The sequence below is a fragment of the Gossypium arboreum genome, chromosome 12, assembly GCF_025698485.1.
Source record: "Gossypium arboreum isolate Shixiya-1 chromosome 12, ASM2569848v2, whole genome shotgun sequence".
In the NCBI taxonomy this organism is placed as follows: Eukaryota; Viridiplantae; Streptophyta; class Magnoliopsida; order Malvales; family Malvaceae; genus Gossypium; species Gossypium arboreum.
Window position 1 is genome coordinate 103,768,979 of NC_069081.1, and position 7,479 is coordinate 103,776,457.

Sequence of the window (7,479 nt, forward strand, 5' to 3'; positions counted from 1 at the left end):
ATCATAATTTCACTGCAAGCTGTCTTCCTGAGCAACAGTCACTAAATCATTTATAACTGGAGCTACGAAACTCCAAATCAAGTGCCGTTAATTTTCCCTGAAAATAGACTCATATATCTTCTATCCTTAAAATTTTCATAATTTTTGGTTTAGCCAATCAATACCAGATTTTTCTCAAAGTTTCCCATGTTTCACTGTTTGACTAATCTGACCACCCTTCATTACGAATCAAATTTCTCATTGTACAGAATTCAAAATATGTTCTTGTTTATTTCATTAGAAACTAGACTCAATAAGCTTTAATCACATAATTTATTCAGCTTCTAATTCATCTCCCACAATTTATGGTGATTTTCCAAAGTCACGTTACTGCTGCTGTCCCAAGCAGATTTATTACCAAATCACTCTTTCATACACCTATCTTGCATGCATGTTATTTAAACATGTATATCACCAATCAATCATCACATATCTATGATTTTACTTAAGTATATTCATCATTTTAAAGCACAACATGTTAGCCGATTTTTCCTTTAGCATCTAAGGCACATGCATGTTCATTTGTTTGGCTCAACTTCACCTATCTTCCATTTTTCATCAAAAGAACATGAAACAACAACCATTTCCTTCATTTTAATTCATGACTAAATGCTCACAACACAACTAAAAATCAAAATATACTTCAAGAGTTAAGGTAGAATCAAGAAGAACTCATGAACCTCAAAATAGAAGCAAGGTACCAAAACTTACCTTCAATTTTCCTCCTCCTAATGACCGAATACTCAAGAGCTTTCTCCTCTCCTTTCTCTTCTCTAACTTTCAGCTATGATGAACAAAGATGGACAAAAATTTGTTCTTTTCACCCCTTTTTCTTTTAATAAAACTTCATATTTCATCCATTTAATTCTTTAATACAAAAGACATGATATTCTTATCATGAAACATTTACCTAACCCATTATCATGAAACATTTACCTAATCCATTATCATGGAACATTTACCTAACCTATTATCATGAAACATTTACCTAACCCATTATCATGGAACATTTACCTAACCTATTATCAATTTGTATCAATTTGTACCATAAATTATGGATATCAAGTGTACATTTTGTCTACAACAACATGATGGTTGGCCACTTCATGTAAAAAGGGAGGTTTATCATGCAAATCCTCCTATTTTGCACTCCTATTTATTTGGCCACTTCAATTTAGCCTATAGCATTTTCAAACATTTTCACATAGGTCCTATTTCATAATTTCACTCACAAATGACAAAATCAAAGCATGAAATTTTGTCAACATTCACAGAATTCCCGAAAATTGGGGCGTTACAACTCTACCCTCCTTAAAGAAATTTCGTCCTCGAAATTTACCTAATCCAAACAGATGAGGGTATTGCTGTTGCATCGTCTCTTCTGGCTCCCAAACTCAGAAGTTTCCCCTTCCTTAACTTGTTGAAAACGAGCGACCAAAGACTCATCGTTCAACTGTTTTTCCTTAATCTGATCTAACCAGTTGGCCTCACTTGCAACTCAACCAATGACTTCCATCATCATATAGACTCGAACGAGCAAACATTGCTCTCGGATCGAATCTGACTCTACGACTTAGAGCATCGGCTACCACATTAGCCTTGCTTGGGTGATACTCGATCGAGCAGTCATAATCCTTAAGCAACTCAATCCATCTCCTTTGCCTAAGGTTCAGCTCCTTCGAGTCAACAAATACTTAAGACTCTTATGGTCATGCATATAATACACCTTTCTCCGCACAAGTAATGTCTCCAAATCTTAAGTGCAAATATCACTATCGCCAACTCTAAATCATGAGTCAAATAGTTTCCTTCATGAGGCTTAAGCTATCGTGATACATATGCAACCACCTTACCCTCTTGCATTAACACGCACCTAAACCCACGTGTGATGCGTCCACCGCACACAAGAAAATCATTCCTGCACTCGGTGAATTAACAAAAGTGCTTCAGTCAGAACTTTCTTAAACTTCTAAAAAGCTTCTTGCTGCTTCTTAGTCTATACAAATGGTACTCCTTTCCTTATGAGTTTTGTCAGAGGTGCTGCCATCACAGAAAAACCTTCCACAAACCTTCTATAGTATCCTGCCAGTCTTAGGAAACTCCATATTTCTGACACCGTCCTATGTGGCTTCCACTCCAAATTTGCTTCAATCTTTCGAGGGTCCACCTTAATCCCTTCGGCAGAAACCGCATATCCTAAGAAGGTTACCTCCCTCAACCAAAGTTCAGACTTGCTGAACTTCACAAAGAGTTCCTTCTCCTTAACACTTGCAAGACTATACCGAGATGCTCATCATGTTTCGCTTCAGTTTCAGAATATACTAGGATATCGTTTATAAAGACAACTACGAACTGATCCAAAAATGGTTGGAACACACGATTCATCAGATTCATAAACGCTGCAGGAGTGTTCGTTAGTCCAAATGACATAACCAGAAACTCGTAATGACCATACCGAGTCCTGAATGTCATCTTTTGGATATCTGCCTCCTTGAACCTTAACTGATGATATCCAGATCGAAGGTCGATCTTGGAAAATACAGAAGCTCCTCTAAGCTGGTCGAATAGATCGTCAATCCTTGGCAGTGGATACTTATTCTTAATCATCAGTTTGTTCAACTGACGATAATCAATGCACATCCGCATCGTACCATCCTTCTTTTTCACGAATAGCACCGGTGCTCCCCATGAAGACACGCTTGGCCTAATGAAGTCCCTATCCAACAACTCTTGATTTTGAGCCTTTAACTCCACTAACTCCTTCGGTGCCATCCTATACGGTGCGATAGACACAGGCGCCGTTCCAGGCAACAAATCTATTCCAAACTCAACTTCTCGATTCGGAGGCAATCCTGGAAGCTCTTCCGAAAAAAAACATCTTGGAACTCCTTTATGGTCCTAACCTTATCCACTGTCAGTCCCTCCTCTTCCGACTGACTTACAAATACCAATTAGGCCTCACAACTTTTCCGAATCCACTTTTCGGCTCTTAATGCCGACACCACATTGGACAAATAATCCCTTCTCTCACCTATCACCATAAGCTCCTCATCCTTTGTAGTTCTTAACATCATTCATTTAGCAGCACAATCCAGAGTCGCCTTATGCTTAACAAGCCAGTTCATTCCCAAAATGAGATCAACTCTCTGAATGGTAACTCCATCAGATCTCCAGGAAAAACCTTGCCTTGAGTTTCTAAGGGTACATTCCTATACAGTTTGTCTACCCTAACCGAGTGACCCAAGGGACTTAGTACAGATACCCCACTCACAATCTCCTCGAGCCGTCCAAGTTGTCCATAATCCGGTTCTGTGGCCTCCAACCAATTTTCTGCCACATTCGGGGCTATACCAGACACGCCCCTAAAGATCTCCGCTCCGTTATCCCGAAGTCGTTCAAAAATAGATCCCTGAATTTCGTTGCCTGAACTTGCTCCGGCAACCTTTTCCAGAACACGAAGCATTGCCTGTGACAGGGGATCATCCTCGGCACTGTGGTCATGAGACTTTACCTCTATTACCGGTGGTACCGGTGCATCTGCCGCCGGCATATGTCTCGAAGACGAAGATCTCGCTCGAGCACTTCCTCGGCTTCGTCCATGGCCTCTTGTACTCATATCGTATTATCTTGATTACAATTTTATGCATCAATTAATATTCTAGTGTTTATTACGATGTTTTATGAATCGACAAGAGTTCGAGTTTGTTTTCACGTAATCAAGTCTAGCTACGCTTTGATCTCTTATCGATTTTCCTATGGTTTCAAAGATCATCCTATCTAGAGTATCCTAGCAGGATTTTAGTACGAACATGATAATTCAGAAAATATTCGAAAAATTCAAAATACTTATAGACTTGAGCCGAGATTCTAATGCCACCTTCTAAAGATCTAAATTTTGAAAATCAAGTTTTCGATTCTTTATAAAATTTTCGCTTTCAAAAATCTTTGTTTTTGTAAACCCATTCCATAGCCGAGTTGTTGTAACCTAGGCTCGATATCACTAAATGTAGCACCCCAAACCCGCCCGGTTATGGCTTGATCCGCATGCCACATCAAAATGTAAAAAAAATTTCCATTCTAAGTCCGTAAAATCGTATTTGATGTTCAAAAGATTAATTCATTACGGGTTAAAGTGAATGGAAGTCAGCACCGTAGGAAACCTAAAAGAGGTGGTGAGTCCATCGATCGCTAAGTACCAAGCTCCTTCGGATCCAATCCTGACATGTATACCGCCATTGCCACACCTTAACGTCATGGATATTTCTAGGAAACCGATTCGATTAAGTCATTTTAGGAAAAGTGATTAATTTTGGAAAATACTTTCATTGCGGAAGCTTTGCTTGTTGTCGTGTTATTTTGAAATCAACTGTTGTTTTTGAAAACGCCTCTAAAGCTATCCAATTTCAACAGTTAAAATAAGTATTACCTATCTTAGTAATACATATTAAAACCATCAAAAATAAATAAGCGGCCTTATTACATTTAAAAGCCCAAAACCTCAAACGTAATTAAAAGGATGTCCAGTTCACCGTAAGAAAACCAAACTTTCGAACGGTGGCCACTCCGAATTCCCTCACGACTCCAAGCCCACTATGGTTGGGGATTTCTGCGTGGATGAAAATAAAAAGGGTGAGTTTGGGGAAACTCAGTGTAAGGAAAACCCATTCAAAGTCCAAGTCACTCAAGCCCATTGGGCCTAAGCCCATTCAGTAATAGTGGTATGGGCCGAGCCCTTTTCAGATTATAATAAACCGGGCCTTAGCCCTTATTCAGATAATAAGATGGCCCATAGGCCCATTTCAAAATACATGCAACATCAAGAAACATATGCAAGCCCATTTGGGGAGACTACTCAACCCACCAACCACTACACTCCACCCGCATCAGCCATACACTCCATGTGGGAATAGCTCAACCCACCCAACACTCCACGATTCTTGCCTTCTTTGCTCGCTTATCAATAAATTGAGGCAAGCCTCCAAGACGTGGACAAGCCACTTTCAGATTTTCCTCCGTCAATATCCCAAATCCCATGCATCGATAATAACAACATGGCATGCAAGAAAGAACAACAATCAAACATGCATTTAAGTCAATTTAACCCTAGGCGTATTTCGGTAATTTATCTCCTAGGGTAAACTCAAATTTTTCACTTTTAAAGGTATTTCAGAATTTATCTATTTTAGGGTTTTTCATGCATATTCCTACTTTTCACGTACTAACGTAATCACGTGCGAGGGTTCTTACCGAATTGGGCCGCTTGGCCCATCATTCCAATTTTGGCCCATTAAGCCCAAAAATATCGAGGGCACGTAAATCATGCACTTTGCAATCCAAATTTTGCAGTTTACCAAAAACATTAATCGATTTACCTCACGAGCATTCGCACATCAAAATCTACAAAATACCGGTTTTCGCATTTTGGCTTTTCGACTTTTGCCTATCCAGACTAAGAAAGAGGTGTTAGTTACACACCTGCTTACGATTTATATGTCGATTTAGATCCACACACGAACCGCCTACAATTGGATTACTAACACGTTAATCTAACTATTCAAATACTAACTACGATTAACCCCTTATAATATTCGCCAACCACACCTACAGATCATAGTAAGCTTATAAGAAATCAATAAGCAACTCATTAACAAATTTTGTCAATGTTTACCACATAATCATAATTTCACTGCAAGCTGTCTTCCTGAGCAATAGTCACTAAATCATTTATAACTGGAGCTACGAAACTCCAAATCAAGTGCCGTTAATTTTCCCTGAAAATAGACTCATATATCTTCTATCCATAAAATTTTCAGAATTTTTGGTTTAGCCAATCAATACCAGATTTTTCTCAAAGTTTCCCATGTTTCACTGTTTGACTAATCTGACCACCCTTCATTACGAATCAAATTTCTCATTGTACAGAATTCAAAATATGTTCTTGTTTATTTCATTAGAAACTAGACTCAATAAGCTTTAATCACATAATTTATTCAGCTTCTAATTCATCTCCCACAATTTATGGTGATTTTCCAAAGTCACGTTACTACTGCTGTCCCAAGCAGATTTATTACCAAATCACTCTTTCATACACCTATCTTGCATGCATGTTATTTAAACATGTATATCACCAATCAATCATCACATATCTATGATTTTACTTAAGTATATTCATCATTTTAAAGCACAACATGTTAGCCGATTTTTCCCTTTAGCATCTAAGGCACATGCATGTTCATTTGTTTGGCTCAACTTCACCTATCTTCCATTTTTCATCAAAAGAACATGAAACAACAACCATTTCCTTCATTTTAATTCATGACTAAATGCTCACAACACAACTAAAAATCAAAATATACTTCAAGAGTTAAGGTAGAATCAAGAAGAACTCATGAACCTCAAAATAGAAGCAAGGTACCAAGAACTTACCTTCAATTTTCCTCCTCCTAATGACCGAATACTCAAGAGCTTTCTCCTCTCCTTTCTCTTCTCTAACTTTCAGCTATGATGAACAAAGATGGACAAAATTTGTTCTTTTCACCCTTTTCTTTTATAAAACTTCATATTTCATCCATTTAATTCTTTAATACAAAAGACATGATATTCTTATCATGAAACATTTACCTAACCCATTATCATGAAACATTTACCTAATCCATTATCATGGAACATTTACCTAACCTATTATCATGAAACATTTACCTAACCCATTATCATGGAACATTTACCTAACCTATTATCAATTTGTATCAATTTGTACCATAAATTATGGATATCAAGTGTACATTTTGTCTACAACAACATGATGGTTGGCCACTTCATGTAAAAAGGGAGGTTTATCATGCAAATCCTCCTATTTTGCACTCCTATTTATTTGGCCACTTCAATTTAGCCTATAGCATTTTCAAACATTTTCACATAGGTCCTATTTCATAATTTCACTCACAAATGACAAAATCAAAGCATGAAATTTTATCAACATTCACAGAATTCCCGAAAATTGGGGCGTTACAGAATGGAATGAAAAGAGATATCTCAGAGTTTGTGTCCAAATGCTTAATTTGTCAACAGGTGAAAGCTGAACACCAAGTGCCTTCGGGATTACTTCAGCCTATTATGGTTCCTGAATGGAAATGGGATCGGATTACTATGGATTTTGTTTCAGGATTGCCATTGACTCCAGGAAAGAAAGATGCCATCTGGGTAATAGTTGACAGATTAACTAAGTCGGCTCATTTTATCTCGGTACGTACGGATTATTCTCTTAACAAGTTGGCTGAACTGTATATTATAGAAATTGTTAGATTACACGGAATACCATTGTCGATTATTTCAGATAGAGATCCAAGGTTTACCTCACGGTTTTGGCAAAAGTTGCAAGACGCGTTAGGTACAAAGTTAAATTTCAGTACTGCTTTTCATCCACAAACTGATGGACAATCA